This window comes from Apostichopus japonicus, chromosome 4 (genome assembly GCF_037975245.1).
Source record: "Apostichopus japonicus isolate 1M-3 chromosome 4, ASM3797524v1, whole genome shotgun sequence".
NCBI classification, from domain to species: Eukaryota; Metazoa; Echinodermata; class Holothuroidea; order Aspidochirotida; family Stichopodidae; genus Apostichopus; species Apostichopus japonicus.
In genome coordinates, this window is record NC_092564.1 from 13930158 (window position 1) to 13948891 (window position 18734).

Sequence of the window (18734 nt, forward strand, 5' to 3'; positions counted from 1 at the left end):
CAATTTTGTAAGGATATACCCTTATGATTTTGTTCGATTTTGGCCAAAATCACGACTTTTTTAATTCTTCCCAAAATTGTACCTGCGGTGTGTGGCGCCCTTTTGATTCCATTCCATGTGAAAAGAGTAGTATAAACACTCATATTTTGGTGGAAAAATGATATTTAATAACCATATTTTGACGCCATTTCATATCAAATTTAAATGACTAAAGTTTGTTCGAATGCCACTTTTGTCTCGGAAAAGGCCTGTACAGGGTGCTGGGAGTCTGTAATATCATCCTGACAGGAATTTGAAAACTTTGATTTTTGGCCCAAATTCGACAATTTTGTAAGGCTATACCCTTATGATTTTGTTCGATTTTGGCCAAAATCACGACTTTTTTAATTCTTCCCAAAATTGTACCTGCGGTGTGTGGCGCCCTTTTGATTCCATTCCATGTGAAAAAAGAAGTATAAACACTCATATTTTGGTGGAAACATGATATTTAATAACCATATTTTGACGCCTTTCATATCAAATTTAAATGACTAAAGCTTGTTCGAATGCCACTTTTGTCTCGGAAAAGGCGTGTACAGGGTGCTGGGAGTCTGTAATATCATCCTGACAGGAATTTGAAAACTTTGATTTTTGGCCCAAATTCGACAATTTTGTAAGGCTATACCCTTATGATTTTGTTCGATTTTGGCCAAAATCGCGACTTTTTTAATTCTTCCCAAAATTGTACCTGCGGTGTGTGGCGCCCTTTTGATTCCATTCCATGTGAAAAAAGAAGTATAAACACTCATATTTTGGTGGAAAAATGATATTTAATAACCATATTTTGACGCCATTTCATATCAAATTTAAATGACTAAAGTTTGTTCGAAAGCCACTTTTGTCTCGGAAAAGGCGTGTACAGGGTGCTGGGAGTCTGTTATATCATCCTGACAGGAATTTGAAAACTTTGATTTTTGGCCCAAATTCGACAATTTTGTAAGGCTATACCCTTATGATTTTGTTCGATTTTGGCCAAAATCGCGACTTTTTTAATTCTTCCCAAATTTGTACCTGCGGTGTGTGGCGCCCTTTTGATTCCATTCCATGTGAAAAAAGAAGTATAAACACTCATATTTTGGTGGAAACATGATATTTAATAACCATATCTTGACGCCATTTCATATCAAATTTAAATGACTAAAGCTTGTTCGAATGCCACTTTTGTCTCGGAAAAGGCCTGTACAGGGTGCTGGGAGTCTGTAATATCATCCTGACAGGAATTTGAAAACTTTGATTTTTGGCCCAAATTCGACAATTTTGTAAGGCTATACCCTTATGATTTTGTTCGATTTTGGCCAAAATCACGACTTTTTTAATTCTTCCCAAAATTGTACCTGCGGTGTGTGGCGCCCTTTTGATTCCATTCCATGTGAAAAGTGTAGTATAAACACTCATATTTTGGTGGAAAAATGATATTTAATAACCATATTTTGACGTCATTTCATATCAAATTTAAATGACTAAAGTTTGTTCGAATGCCACTTTTGTCTCGGAAAAGGCGTGTACAGGGTGCTGGGAGTCTGTAATATCATCCTGACAGGAATTTGAAAACTTTGATTTTTGGCCCAAATTCGACAATTTTGTAAGGCTATACCCTTATGATTTTGTTCGATTTTGGCCAAAATCGCGACTTTTTTAATTCTTCCCAAAATTGTACCTGCGGTGTGTGGCGCCCTTTTGATTCCATTCCATGTGAAAAGAGTAGTATAAACACTCATATTTTGGTGGAAACATGATATTTAATAACCATATCTTGACGCCATTTCATATCAAATTTAAATGACTAAAGCTTGTTCGAATGCCACTTTTGTCTCGGAAAAGGCGTGTACAGGGTGCTGGGAGTCTGTAATATCATCCTGACAGGAATTTGAAAACTTTGATTTTTGGCCCAAATTCGACAATTTTGTAAGGCTATACCCTTATGATTTTGTTCGATTTTGGCCAAAATCGCGACTTTTTTAATTCTTCCCAAATTTGTACCTGCGGTGTGTGGCGCCCTTTTGATACCAATCCATGTGAAAAAAGAAGTATAAACACTCATATTTTGGTGGAAAAATGATATTTAATAACCATATTTTGACGTCATTTCATATCAAATTTAAATGACTAAAGCTTGTTCGAATGTCACTTTTGTCTCGGAAAAGGCGTGTACAGGGTGCTGGGAGTCTGTTATATCATCCTGACAGGAATTTGAAAACTTTGATTTTTGGCACAAATTCGACAATTTTGTAAGGCTATACCCTTATGATTTTGTTCGATTTTGGCCAAAATCACGACTTTTTTAATTCTTCCCAAAATTGTACCTGAGGTGTGTGGCGCCCTTTTGATTCCATTCCATGTGAAAAGAGTAGTATAAACACTCATATTTTGGTGGAAAAATGATATTTAATAACCATATCTTGACGTCATTTCATATCAAATTTAAATGACTAAAGTTTGTTCGAATGCCACTTTTGTCTCGGAAAAGGCGTGTACAGGGTGCTGGGAGTCTGTTATATCATCCTGACAGGAATTTGAAAACTTTGATTTTTGGCACAAATTCGACAATTTTGTAAGGCTATACCCTTATGATTTTGTTCGATTTTGGCCAAAATCACGACTTTTTTAATTCTTCCCAAAATTGTACCTGCGGTGTGTGGCGCCCTTTTGATTCCATTCCATGTGAAAAAAGAAGTATAAACACTCATATTTTGGTGGAAAAATGATATTTAATAACCATATTTTGACGCCATTTCATATCAAATTTAAATGACTAAAGTTTGTTCGAAAGCCACTTTTGTCTCGGAAAAGGCGTGTACAGGGTGCTGGGAGTCTGTTATATCATCCTGACAGGAATTTGAAAACTTTGATTTTTGGCCCAAATTCGACAATTTTGTAAGGCTATACCCTTATGATTTTGTTCGATTTTGGCCAAAATCGCGACTTTTTTAATTCTTCCCAAATTTGTACCTGCGGTGTGTGGCGCCCTTTTGATTCCATTCCATGTGAAAAAAGAAGTATAAACACTCATATTTTGGTGGAAACATGATATTTAATAACCATATCTTGACGCCATTTCATATCAAATTTAAATGACTAAAGCTTGTTCGAATGCCACTTTTGTCTCGGAAAAGGCCTGTACAGGGTGCTGGGAGTCTGTAATATCATCCTGACAGGAATTTGAAAACTTTGATTTTTGGCCCAAATTCGACAATTTTGTAAGGCTATACCCTTATGATTTTGTTCGATTTTGGCCAAAATCACGACTTTTTTAATTCTTCCCAAAATTGTACCTGCGGTGTGTGGCGCCCTTTTGATTCCATTCCATGTGAAAAGAGTAGTATAAACACTCATATTTTGGTGGAAAAATGATATTTAATAACCATATTTTGACGCCATTTCATATCAAATTTAAATGACTAAAGTTTGTTCGAATGCCACTTTTGTCTCGGAAAAGGCCTGTACAGGGTGCTGGGAGTCTGTAATATCATCCTGACAGGAATTTGAAAACTTTGATTTTTGGCCCAAATTCGACAATTTTGTAAGGCTATACCCTTATGATTTTGTTCGATTTTGGCCAAAATCACGACTTTTTTAATTCTTCCCAAAATTGTACCTGCGGTGTGTGGCGCCCTTTTGATTCCATTCCATGTGAAAAAAGAAGTATAAACACTCATATTTTGGTGGAAAAATGATATTTAATAACCATATTTTGACGCCATTTCATATCAAATTTAAATGACTAAAGTTTGTTCGAAAGCCACTTTTGTCTCGGAAAAGGCGTGTACAGGGTGCTGGGAGTCTGTTATATCATCCTGACAGGAATTTGAAAACTTTGATTTTTGGCCCAAATTCGACAATTTTGTAAGGCTATACCCTTATGATTTTGTTCGATTTTGGCCAAAATCGCGACTTTTTTAATTCTTCCCAAATTTGTACCTGCGGTGTGTGGCGCCCTTTTGATTCCATTCCATGTGAAAAAAGAAGTATAAACACTCATATTTTGGTGGAAACATGATATTTAATAACCATATCTTGACGCCATTTCATATCAAATTTAAATGACTAAAGCTTGTTCGAATGCCACTTTTGTCTCGGAAAAGGCCTGTACAGGGTGCTGGGAGTCTGTAATATCATCCTGACAGGAATTTGAAAACTTTGATTTTTGGCCCAAATTCGACAATTTTGTAAGGCTATACCCTTATGATTTTGTTCGATTTTGGCCAAAATCACGACTTTTTTAATTCTTCCCAAAATTGTACCTGCGGTGTGTGGCGCCCTTTTGATTCCATTCCATGTGAAAAGAGTAGTATAAACACTCATATTTTGGTGGAAAAATGATATTTAATAACCATATTTTGACGTCATTTCATATCAAATTTAAATGACTAAAGTTTGTTCGAATGCCACTTTTGTCTCGGAAAAGGCGTGTACAGGGTGCTGGGAGTCTGTTATATCATCCTGACAGGAATTTGAAAACTTTGATTTTTGGCCCAAATTCGACAATTTTGTAAGGCTATACCCTTATGATTTTGTTCGATTTTGGCCAAAATCACGACTTTTTTAATTCTTCCCAAAATTGTACCTGCGGTGTGTGGCGCCCTTTTGATTCCATTCCATGTGAAAAAAGAAGTATAAACACTCATATTTTGGTGGAAAAATGATATTTAATAACCATATTTTGACGCCATTTCATATCAAATTTAAATGACTAAAGTTTGTTCGAAAGCCACTTTTGTCTCGGAAAAGGCGTGTACAGGGTGCTGGGAGTCTGTTATATCATCCTGACAGGAATTTGAAAACTTTGATTTTTGGCCCAAATTCGACAATTTTGTAAGGCTATACCCTTATGATTTTGTTCGATTTTGGCCAAAATCGCGACTTTTTTAATTCTTCCCAAATTTGTACCTGCGGTGTGTGGCGCCCTTTTGATTCCATTCCATGTGAAAAAAGAAGTATAAACACTCATATTTTGGTGGAAACATGATATTTAATAACCATATCTTGACGCCATTTCATATCAAATTTAAATGACTAAAGCTTGTTCGAATGCCACTTTTGTCTCGGAAAAGGCCTGTACAGGGTGCTGGGAGTCTGTAATATCATCCTGACAGGAATTTGAAAACTTTGATTTTTGGCCCAAATTCGACAATTTTGTAAGGCTATACCCTTATGATTTTGTTCGATTTTGGCCAAAATCACGACTTTTTTAATTCTTCCCAAAATTGTACCTGCGGTGTGTGGCGCCCTTTTGATTCCATTCCATGTGAAAAGTGTAGTATAAACACTCATATTTTGGTGGAAAAATGATATTTAATAACCATATTTTGACGTCATTTCATATCAAATTTAAATGACTAAAGTTTGTTCGAATGCCACTTTTGTCTCGGAAAAGGCGTGTACAGGGTGCTGGGAGTCTGTTATATCATCCTGACAGGAATTTGAAAACTTTGATTTTTGGCCCAAATTCGACAATTTTGTAAGGCTATACCCTTATGATTTTGTTCGATTTTGGCCAAAATCACGACTTTTTTAATTCTTCCCAAAATTGTACCTGCGGTGTGTGGCGCCCTTTTGATACCAATCCATGTGAAAAAAAGAAGTATAAACACTCATATTTTGGTGGAAACATGATATTTAATAACCATATTTTGACGCCTTTCATATCAAATTTAAATGACTAAAGCTTGTTCGAATGCCACTTTTGTCTCGGAAAAGGCCTGTACAGGGTGCTGGGAGTCTGTAATATCATCCTGACAGGAATTTGAAAACTTTGATTTTTGGCCCAAATTCGACAATTTTGTAAGGCTATACCCTTATGATTTTGTTCGATTTTGGCCAAAATCGCGACTTTTTTAATTCTTCCCAAAATTGTACCTGCGGTGTGTCGCGCCCTTTTTATTCCATTCCATGTGAAAAGAGTAGTATAAACACTCATATTTTGGTGGAAACATGATATTTAATAACCATATCTTGACGCCATTTCATATCAAATTTAAATGACTAAAGCTTGTTCGAATGCCACTTTTGTCTCGGAAAAGGCGTGTACAGGGTGCTGGGAGTCTGTAATATCATCCTGACAGGAATTTGAAAACTTTGATTTTTGGCCCAAATTCGACAATTTTGTAAGGCTATACCCTTATGATTTTGTTCGATTTTGGCCAAAATCGCGACTTTTTTAATTCTTCCCAAAATTGTACCTGCGGTGTGTGGCGCCCTTTTGATTCCATTCCATGTGAAAAAAGAAGTATAAACACTCATATTTTGGTGGAAAAATGATATTTAATAACCATATTTTGACGCCATTTCATATCAAATTTAAATGACTAAAGTTTGTTCGAAAGCCACTTTTGTCTCGGAAAAGGCGTGTACAGGGTGCTGGGAGTCTGTTATATCATCCTGACAGGAATTTGAAAACTTTGATTTTTGGCCCAAATTCGACAATTTTGTAAGGCTATACCCTTATGATTTTGTTCGATTTTGGCCAAAATCGCGACTTTTTTAATTCTTCCCAAATTTGTACCTGCGGTGTGTGGCGCCCTTTTGATTCCATTCCATGTGAAAAAAGAAGTATAAACACTCATATTTTGGTGGAAACATGATATTTAATAACCATATCTTGACGCCATTTCATATCAAATTTAAATGACTAAAGCTTGTTCGAATGCCACTTTTGTCTCGGAAAAGGCCTGTACAGGGTGCTGGGAGTCTGTAATATCATCCTGACAGGAATTTGAAAACTTTGATTTTTGGCCCAAATTCGACAATTTTGTAAGGCTATACCCTTATGATTTTGTTCGATTTTGGCCAAAATCACGACTTTTTTAATTCTTCCCAAAATTGTACCTGCGGTGTGTGGCGCCCTTTTGATTCCATTCCATGTGAAAAGTGTAGTATAAACACTCATATTTTGGTGGAAAAATGATATTTAATAACCATATTTTGACGTCATTTCATATCAAATTTAAATGACTAAAGTTTGTTCGAATGCCACTTTTGTCTCGGAAAAGGCGTGTACAGGGTGCTGGGAGTCTGTAATATCATCCTGACAGGAATTTGAAAACTTTGATTTTTGGCCCAAATTCGACAATTTTGTAAGGCTATACCCTTATGATTTTGTTCGATTTTGGCCAAAATCGCGACTTTTTTAATTCTTCCCAAAATTGTACCTGCGGTGTGTGGCGCCCTTTTGATTCCATTCCATGTGAAAAGAGTAGTATAAACACTCATATTTTGGTGGAAACATGATATTTAATAACCATATCTTGACGCCATTTCATATCAAATTTAAATGACTAAAGCTTGTTCGAATGCCACTTTTGTCTCGGAAAAGGCGTGTACAGGGTGCTGGGAGTCTGTAATATCATCCTGACAGGAATTTGAAAACTTTGATTTTTGGCCCAAATTCGACAATTTTGTAAGGCTATACCCTTATGATTTTGTTCGATTTTGGCCAAAATCGCGACTTTTTTAATTCTTCCCAAATTTGTACCTGCGGTGTGTGGCGCCCTTTTGATACCAATCCATGTGAAAAAAGAAGTATAAACACTCATATTTTGGTGGAAAAATGATATTTAATAACCATATTTTGACGTCATTTCATATCAAATTTAAATGACTAAAGTTTGTTCGAATGCCACTTTTGTCTCGGAAAAGGCGTGTACAGGGTGCTGGGAGTCTGTTATATCATCCTGACAGGAATTTGAAAACTTTGATTTTTGGCCCAAATTCGACAATTTTGTAAGGCTATACCCTTATGATTTTGTTCGATTTTGGCCAAAATCACGACTTTTTTAATTCTTCCCAAAATTGTACCTGCGGTGTGTGGCGCCCTTTTGATACCAATCCATGTGAAAAAAAGAAGTATAAACACTCATATTTTGGTGGAAACATGATATTTAATAACCATATTTTGACGCCTTTCATATCAAATTTAAATGACTAAAGCTTGTTCGAATGCCACTTTTGTCTCGGAAAAGGCCTGTACAGGGTGCTGGGAGTCTGTAATATCATCCTGACAGGAATTTGAAAACTTTGATTTTTGGCCCAAATTCGACAATTTTGTAAGGCTATACCCTTATGATTTTGTTCGATTTTGGCCAAAATCGCGACTTTTTTAATTCTTCCCAAAATTGTACCTGCGGTGTGTGGCGCCCTTTTGATTCCATTCCATGTGAAAAGAGTAGTATAAACACTCATATTTTGGTGGAAACATGATATTTAATAACCATATCTTGACGCCATTTCATATCAAATTTAAATGACTAAAGCTTGTTCGAATGCCACTTTTGTCTCGGAAAAGGCGTGTACAGGGTGCTGGGAGTCTGTTATATCATCCTGACAGGAATTTGAAAACTTTGATTTTTGGCCCAAATTCGACAATTTTGTAAGGCTATACCCTTATGATTTTGTTCGATTTTGGCCAAAATCGCGACTTTTTTAATTCTTCCCAAAATTGTACCTGCGGTGTGTGGCGCCCTTTTGATTCCATTCCATGTGAAAAGAGTAGTATAAACACTCATATTTTGGTGGAAAAATGATATTTAATAACCATATTTTGACGCCATTTCATATCAAATTTAAATGACTAAAGTTTGTTCGAATGCCACTTTTGTCTCGGAAAAGGCCTGTACAGGGTGCTGGGAGTCTGTAATATCATCCTGACAGGAATTTGAAAACTTTGATTTTTGGCCCAAATTCGACAATTTTGTAAGGCTATACCCTTATGATTTTGTTCGATTTTGGCCAAAATCACTACTTTTTTAATTCTTCCCAAAATTGTACCTGCGGTGTGTGGCGCCCTTTTGATTCCATTCCATGTGAAAAGTGTAGTATAAACACTCATATTTTGGTGGAAAAATGATATTTAATAACCATATTTTGACGTCATTTCATATCAAATTTAAATGACTAAAGTTTGTTCGAATGCCACTTTTGTCTCGGAAAAGGCGTGTACAGGGTGCTGGGAGTCTGTTATATCATCCTGACAGGAATTTGAAAACTTTGATTTTTGGCCCAAATTCGACAATTTTGTAAGGCTATACCCTTATGATTTTGTTCGATTTTGGCCAAAATCACGACTTTTTTAATTCTTCCCAAAATTGTACCTGCGGTGTGTAACGCCCTTTTGATTCCATTCCATGTGAAAAAAGAAGTATAAACACTCATATTTTGGTGGAAAAATGATATTTAATAACCATATCTTGACGCCATTTCATATCAAATTTAAATGACTAAAGCTTGTTCGAATGCCACTTTTGTCTCGGAAAAGGCGTGTACAGATAGCTGGGAGTCTGTAATATCATCCTGACAGGAATTTGAAAACTTTGATTTTTGGCCCAAATTCGACAATTTTGTAAGGCTATACCCTTATGATTTTGTTCGATTTTGGCCAAAATCACGACTTTTTTAATTCTTCCCAAAATTGTACCTGCGGTGTGTGGCGCCCTTTTGATTCCATTCCATGTGAAAAGTGTAGTATAAACACTCATATTTTGGTGGAAAAATGATATTTAATAACCATATTTTGACGTCATTTCATATCAAATTTAAATGACTAAAGTTTGTTCGAATGCCACTTTTGTCTCGGAAAAGGCGTGTACAGGGTGCTGGGAGTCTGTTATATCATCCTGACAGGAATTTGAAAACTTTGATTTTTGGCCCAAATTCGACAATTTTGTAAGGCTATACCCTTATGATTTTGTTCGATTTTGGCCAAAATCACGACTTTTTTAATTCTTCCCAAAATTGTACCTGCGGTGTGTGGCGCCCTTTTGATTCCATTCCATGTGAAAAGAGTAGTATAAACACTCATATTTTGGTGGAAACATGATATTTAATAACCATATCTTGACGCCATTTCATATCAAATTTAAATGACTAAAGCTTGTTCGAATGCCACTTTTGTCTCGGAAAAGGCGTGTACAGGGTGCTGGGAGTCTGTTATATCATCCTGACAGGAATTTGAAAACTTTGATTTTTGGCCCAAATTCGACAATTTTGTAAGGCTATACCCTTATGATTTTGTTCGATTTTGGTCAAAATCGCGACTTTTTTAATTCTTCCCAAAATTGTACCTGCGGTGTGTGGCGCCCTTTTGATTCCATTCCATGTGAAAAGAGTAGTATAAACACTCATATTTTGGTGGAAAAATGATATTTAATAACCATATTTTGACGCCATTTCATATCAAATTTAAATGACTAAAGTTTGTTCGAATGCCACTTTTGTCTCGGAAAAGGCCTGTACAGGGTGCTGGGAGTCTGTAATATCATCCTGACAGGAATTTGAAAACTTTGATTTTTGGCCCAAATTCGACAATTTTGTAAGGCTATACCCTTATGATTTTGTTCGATTTTGGCCAAAATCACTACTTTTTTAATTCTTCCCAAAATTGTACCTGCGGTGTGTGGCGCCCTTTTGATTCCATTCCATGTGAAAAGTGTAGTATAAACACTCATATTTTGGTGGAAAAATGATATTTAATAACCATATTTTGACGTCATTTCATATCAAATTTAAATGACTAAAGTTTGTTCGAATGCCACTTTTGTCTCGGAAAAGGCGTGTACAGGGTGCTGGGAGTCTGTTATATCATCCTGACAGGAATTTGAAAACTTTGATTTTTGGCCCAAATTCGACAATTTTGTAAGGCTATACCCTTATGATTTTGTTCGATTTTGGCCAAAATCACTACTTTTTTAATTCTTCCCAAAATTGTACCTGCGGTGTGTGGCGCCCTTTTGATTCCATTCCATGTGAAAAAAGAAGTATAAACACTCATATTTTGGTGGAAAAATGATATTTAATAACCATATCTTGACGCCATTTCATATCAAATTTAAATGACTAAAGCTTGTTCGAATGCCACTTTTGTCTCGGAAAAGGCCTGTACAGGGTGCTGGGAGTCTGTTATATCATCCTGACAGGAATTTGAAAACTTTGATTTTTGGCCCAAATTCGACAATTTTGTAAGGCTATACCCTTATGATTTTGTTCGATTTTGGCCAAAATCGCGACTTTTTTAATTCTTCCCAAATTTGTACCTGCGGTGTGTGGCGCCCTTTTGATTCCATTCCATGTGAAAAAAGAAGTATAAACACTCATATTTTGGTGGAAACATGATATTTAATAACCATATCTTGACGCCATTTCATATCAAATTTAAATGACTAAAGCTTGTTCGAATGCCACTTTTGTCTCGGAAAAGGCCTGTACAGGGTGCTGGGAGTCTGTAATATCATCCTGACAGGAATTTGAAAACTTTGATTTTTGGCCCAAATTCGACAATTTTGTAAGGCTATACCCTTATGATTTTGTTCGATTTTGGCCAAAATCGCGACTTTTTTAATTCTTCCCAAATTTGTACCTGCGGTGTGTGGCGCCCTTTTGATACCAATCCATGTGAAAAAAGAAGTATAAACACTCATATTTTGGTGGAAAAATGATATTTAATAACCATATTTTGACGTCATTTCATATCAAATTTAAATGACTAAAGTTTGTTCGAATGCCACTTTTGTCTCGGAAAAGGCGTGTACAGGGTGCTGGGAGTCTGTTATATCATCCTGACAGGAATTTGAAAACTTTGATTTTTGGCCCAAATTCGACAATTTTGTAAGGCTATACCCTTATGATTTTGTTCGATTTTGGCCAAAATCACGACTTTTTTAATTCTTCCCAAAATTGTACCTGCGGTGTGTGGCGCCCTTTTGATACCAATCCATGTGAAAAAAAGAAGTATAAACACTCATATTTTGGTGGAAACATGATATTTAATAACCATATTTTGACGCCTTTCATATCAAATTTAAATGACTAAAGCTTGTTCGAATGCCACTTTTGTCTCGGAAAAGGCCTGTACAGGGTGCTGGGAGTCTGTAATATCATCCTGACAGGAATTTGAAAACTTTGATTTTTGGCCCAAATTCGACAATTTTGTAAGGCTATACCCTTATGATTTTGTTCGATTTTGGCCAAAATCGCGACTTTTTTAATTCTTCCCAAAATTGTACCTGCGGTGTGTGGCGCCCTTTTGATTCCATTCCATGTGAAAAGAGTAGTATAAACACTCATATTTTGGTGGAAACATGATATTTAATAACCATATCTTGACGCCATTTCATATCAAATTTAAATGACTAAAGCTTGTTCGAATGCCACTTTTGTCTCGGAAAAGGCGTGTACAGGGTGCTGGGAGTCTGTTATATCATCCTGACAGGAATTTGAAAACTTTGATTTTTGGCCCAAATTCGACAATTTTGTAAGGCTATACCCTTATGATTTTGTTCGATTTTGGCCAAAATCGCGACTTTTTTAATTCTTCCCAAAATTGTACCTGCGGTGTGTGGCGCCCTTTTGATTCCATTCCATGTGAAAAGAGTAGTATAAACACTCATATTTTGGTGGAAAAATGATATTTAATAACCATATTTTGACGCCATTTCATATCAAATTTAAATGACTAAAGTTTGTTCGAATGCCACTTTTGTCTCGGAAAAGGCCTGTACAGGGTGCTGGGAGTCTGTAATATCATCCTGACAGGAATTTGAAAACTTTGATTTTTGGCCCAAATTCGACAATTTTGTAAGGCTATACCCTTATGATTTTGTTCGATTTTGGCCAAAATCACTACTTTTTTAATTCTTCCCAAAATTGTACCTGCGGTGTGTGGCGCCCTTTTGATTCCATTCCATGTGAAAAGTGTAGTATAAACACTCATATTTTGGTGGAAAAATGATATTTAATAACCATATTTTGACGTCATTTCATATCAAATTTAAATGACTAAAGTTTGTTCGAATGCCACTTTTGTCTCGGAAAAGGCGTGTACAGGGTGCTGGGAGTCTGTTATATCATCCTGACAGGAATTTGAAAACTTTGATTTTTGGCCCAAATTCGACAATTTTGTAAGGCTATACCCTTATGATTTTGTTCGATTTTGGCCAAAATCACGACTTTTTTAATTCTTCCCAAAATTGTACCTGCGGTGTGTAACGCCCTTTTGATTCCATTCCATGTGAAAAAAGAAGTATAAACACTCATATTTTGGTGGAAAAATGATATTTAATAACCATATCTTGACGCCATTTCATATCAAATTTAAATGACTAAAGCTTGTTCGAATGCCACTTTTGTCTCGGAAAAGGCGTGTACAGATAGCTGGGAGTCTGTAATATCATCCTGACAGGAATTTGAAAACTTTGATTTTTGGCCCAAATTCGACAATTTTGTAAGGCTATACCCTTATGATTTTGTTCGATTTTGGCCAAAATCACGACTTTTTTAATTCTTCCCAAAATTGTACCTGCGGTGTGTGGCGCCCTTTTGATTCCATTCCATGTGAAAAGTGTAGTATAAACACTCATATTTTGGTGGAAAAATGATATTTAATAACCATATTTTGACGTCATTTCATATCAAATTTAAATGACTAAAGTTTGTTCGAATGCCACTTTTGTCTCGGAAAAGGCGTGTACAGGGTGCTGGGAGTCTGTTATATCATCCTGACAGGAATTTGAAAACTTTGATTTTTGGCCCAAATTCGACAATTTTGTAAGGCTATACCCTTATGATTTTGTTCGATTTTGGCCAAAATCACGACTTTTTTAATTCTTCCCAAAATTGTACCTGCGGTGTGTGGCGCCCTTTTGATTCCATTCCATGTGAAAAGAGTAGTATAAACACTCATATTTTGGTGGAAACATGATATTTAATAACCATATCTTGACGCCATTTCATATCAAATTTAAATGACTAAAGCTTGTTCGAATGCCACTTTTGTCTCGGAAAAGGCGTGTACAGGGTGCTGGGAGTCTGTTATATCATCCTGACAGGAATTTGAAAACTTTGATTTTTGGCCCAAATTCGACAATTTTGTAAGGCTATACCCTTATGATTTTGTTCGATTTTGGTCAAAATCGCGACTTTTTTAATTCTTCCCAAAATTGTACCTGCGGTGTGTGGCGCCCTTTTGATTCCATTCCATGTGAAAAGAGTAGTATAAACACTCATATTTTGGTGGAAAAATGATATTTAATAACCATATTTTGACGCCATTTCATATCAAATTTAAATGACTAAAGTTTGTTCGAATGCCACTTTTGTCTCGGAAAAGGCCTGTACAGGGTGCTGGGAGTCTGTAATATCATCCTGACAGGAATTTGAAAACTTTGATTTTTGGCCCAAATTCGACAATTTTGTAAGGCTATACCCTTATGATTTTGTTCGATTTTGGCCAAAATCACTACTTTTTTAATTCTTCCCAAAATTGTACCTGCGGTGTGTGGCGCCCTTTTGATTCCATTCCATGTGAAAAGTGTAGTATAAACACTCATATTTTGGTGGAAAAATGATATTTAATAACCATATTTTGACGTCATTTCATATCAAATTTAAATGACTAAAGTTTGTTCGAATGCCACTTTTGTCTCGGAAAAGGCGTGTACAGGGTGCTGGGAGTCTGTTATATCATCCTGACAGGAATTTGAAAACTTTGATTTTTGGCCCAAATTCGACAATTTTGTAAGGCTATACCCTTATGATTTTGTTCGATTTTGGCCAAAATCACTACTTTTTTAATTCTTCCCAAAATTGTACCTGCGGTGTGTGGCGCCCTTTTGATTCCATTCCATGTGAAAAAAGAAGTATAAACACTCATATTTTGGTGGAAAAATGATATTTAATAACCATATCTTGACGCCATTTCATATCAAATTTAAATGACTAAAGCTTGTTCGAATGCCACTTTTGTCTCGGAAAAGGCCTGTACAGGGTGCTGGGAGTCTGTTATATCATCCTGACAGGAATTTGAAAACTTTGATTTTTGGCCCAAATTCGACAATTTTGTAAGGCTATACCCTTATGATTTTGTTCGATTTTGGCCAAAATCGCGACTTTTTTAATTCTTCCCAAATTTGTACCTGCGGTGTGTGGCGCCCTTTTGATTCCATTCCATGTGAAAAAAGAAGTATAAACACTCATATTTTGGTGGAAACATGATATTTAATAACCATATCTTGACGCCATTTCATATCAAATTTAAATGACTAAAGCTTGTTCGAATGCCACTTTTGTCTCGGAAAAGGCCTGTACAGGGTGCTGGGAGTCTGTAATATCATCCTGACAGGAATTTGAAAACTTTGATTTTTGGCCCAAATTCGACAATTTTGTAAGGCTATACCCTTATGATTTTGTTCGATTTTGGCCAAAATCACGACTTTTTTAATTCTTCCCAAAATTGTACCTGCGGTGTGTGGCGCCCTTTTGATTCCATTCCATGTGAAAAGTGTAGTATAAACACTCATATTTTGGTGGAAAAATGATATTTAATAACCATATTTTGACGTCATTTCATATCAAATTTAAATGACTAAAGTTTGTTCGAATGCCACTTTTGTCTCGGAAAAGGCGTGTACAGGGTGCTGGGAGTCTGTAATATCATCCTGACAGGAATTTGAAAACTTTGATTTTTGGCCCAAATTCGACAATTTTGTAAGGCTATACCCTTATGATTTTGTTCGATTTTGGCCAAAATCGCGACTTTTTTAATTCTTCCCAAAATTGTACCTGCGGTGTGTGGCGCCCTTTTGATTCCATTCCATGTGAAAAGAGTAGTATAAACACTCATATTTTGGTGGAAACATGATATTTAATAACCATATCTTGACGCCATTTCATATCAAATTTAAATGACTAAAGCTTGTTCGAATGCCACTTTTGTCTCGGAAAAGGCGTGTACAGGGTGCTGGGAGTCTGTAATATCATCCTGACAGGAATTTGAAAACTTTGATTTTTGGCCCAAATTCGACAATTTTGTAAGGCTATACCCTTATGATTTTGTTCGATTTTGGCCAAAATCGCGACTTTTTTAATTCTTCCCAAATTTGTACCTGCGGTGTGTGGCGCCCTTTTGATACCAATCCATGTGAAAAAAGAAGTATAAACACTCATATTTTGGTGGAAAAATGATATTTAATAACCATATTTTGACGTCATTTCATATCAAATTTAAATGACTAAAGTTTGTTCGAATGCCACTTTTGTCTCGGAAAAGGCGTGTACAGGGTGCTGGGAGTCTGTTATATCATCCTGACAGGAATTTGAAAACTTTGATTTTTGGCCCAAATTCGACAATTTTGTAAGGCTATACCCTTATGATTTTGTTCGATTTTGGCCAAAATCACGACTTTTTTAATTCTTCCCAAAATTGTACCTGCGGTGTGTGGCGCCCTTTTGATACCAATCCATGTGAAAAAAAGAAGTATAAACACTCATATTTTGGTGGAAACATGATATTTAATAACCATATTTTGACGCCTTTCATATCAAATTTAAATGACTAAAGCTTGTTCGAATGCCACTTTTGTCTCGGAAAAGGCCTGTACAGGGTGCTGGGAGTCTGTAATATCATCCTGACAGGAATTTGAAAACTTTGATTTTTGGCCCAAATTCGACAATTTTGTAAGGCTATACCCTTATGATTTTGTTCGATTTTGGCCAAAATCGCGACTTTTTTAATTCTTCCCAAAATTGTACCTGCGGTGTGTGGCGCCCTTTTGATTCCATTCCATGTGAAAAGAGTAGTATAAACACTCATATTTTGGTGGAAACATGATATTTAATAACCATATCTTGACGCCATTTCATATCAAATTTAAATGACTAAAGCTTGTTCGAATGCCACTTTTGTCTCGGAAAAGGCGTGTACAGGGTGCTGGGAGTCTGTTATATCATCCTGACAGGAATTTGAAAACTTTGATTTTTGGCCCAAATTCGACAATTTTGTAAGGCTATACCCTTATGATTTTGTTCGATTTTGGCCAAAATCGCGACTTTTTTAATTCTTCCCAAAATTGTACCTGCGGTGTGTGGCGCCCTTTTGATTCCATTCCATGTGAAAAGAGTAGTATAAACACTCATATTTTGGTGGAAAAATGATATTTAATAACCATATTTTGACGCCATTTCATATCAAATTTAAATGACTAAAGTTTGTTCGAATGCCACTTTTGTCTCGGAAAAGGCCTGTACAGGGTGCTGGGAGTCTGTAATATCATCCTGACAGGAATTTGAAAACTTTGATTTTTGGCCCAAATTCGACAATTTTGTAAGGCTATACCCTTATGATTTTGTTCGATTTTGGCCAAAATCACTACTTTTTTAATTCTTCCCAAAATTGTACCTGCGGTGTGTGGCGCCCTTTTGATTCCATTCCATGTGAAAAGAGTAGTATAAACACTCATATTTTGGTGGAAACATGATATTTAATAACCATATCTTGACGCCATTTCATATCAAATTTAAATGACTAAAGCTTGTTCGAATGCCACTTTTGTCTCGGAAAAGGCGTGTACAGGGTGCTGGGAGTCTGTTATATCATCCTGACAGGAATTTGAAAACTTTGATTTTTGGCCCAAATTCGACAATTTTGTAAGGCTATACCCTTATGATTTTGTTCGATTTTGGTCAAAATCGCGACTTTTTTAATTCTTCCCAAAATTGTACCTGCGGTGTGTGGCGCCCTTTTGATTCCATTCCATGTGAAAAGAGTAGTATAAACACTCATATTTTGGTGGAAAAATGATATTTAATAACCATATTTTGACGCCATTTCATATCAAATTTAAATGACTAAAGTTTGTTCGAATGCCACTTTTGTCTCGGAAAAGGCCTGTACAGGGTGCTGGGAGTCTGTAATATCATCCTGACAGGAATTTGAAAACTTTGATTTTTGGCCCAAATTCGACAATTTTGTAAGGCTATACCCTTATGATTTTGTTCGATTTTGGCCAAAATCACTACTTTTTTAATTCTTCCCAAAATTGTACCTGCGGTGTGTGGCGCCCTTTTGATTCCATTCCATGTGAAAAGTGTAGTATAAACACTCATATTTTGGTGGAAAAATGATATTTAATAACCATATTTTGACGTCATTTCATATCAAATTTAAATGACTAAAGTTTGTTCGAATGCCACTTTTGTCTCGGAAAAGGCGTGTACAGGGTGCTGGGAGTCTGTTATATCATCCTGACAGGAATTTGAAAACTTTGATTTTTGGCCCAAATTCGACAATTTTGTAAGGCTATACCCTTATGATTTTGTTCGATTTTGGCCAAAATCACTACTTTTTTAATTCTTCCCAAAATTGTACCTGCGGTGTGTGGCGCCCTTTTGATTCCATTCCATGTGAAAAAAGAAGTATAAACACTCATATTTTGGTGGAAAAATGATATTTAATAACCATATCTTGACGCCATTTCATATCAAATTTAAATGACTAAAGCTTGTTCGAATGCCACTTTTGTCTCGGAAAAGGCCTGTACAGGGTGCTGGGAGTCTGTAATATCATCCTGACAGGAATTTGAAAACTTTGATTTTTGGCCCAAATTCGACAATTTTGTAAGGCTATACCCTTATGATTTTGTTCGATTTTGGCCAAAATCGCGACTTTTTTAATTCTTCCCAAAATTGTACCTGCGGTGTGTGGCGCCCTTTTGATTCCATTCCATGTGAAAAGAGTAGTATAAACACTCATATTTTGGTGGAAAAATGATATTTAATAACCATATTTTGACGCCATTTCATATCAAATTTAAATGACTAAAGTTTGTTCGAATGCCACTTTTGTCTCGGAAAAGGCCTGTACAGGGTGCTGGGAGTCTGTAATATCATCCTGACAGGAATTTGAAAACTTTGATTTTTGGCCCAAATTCGAC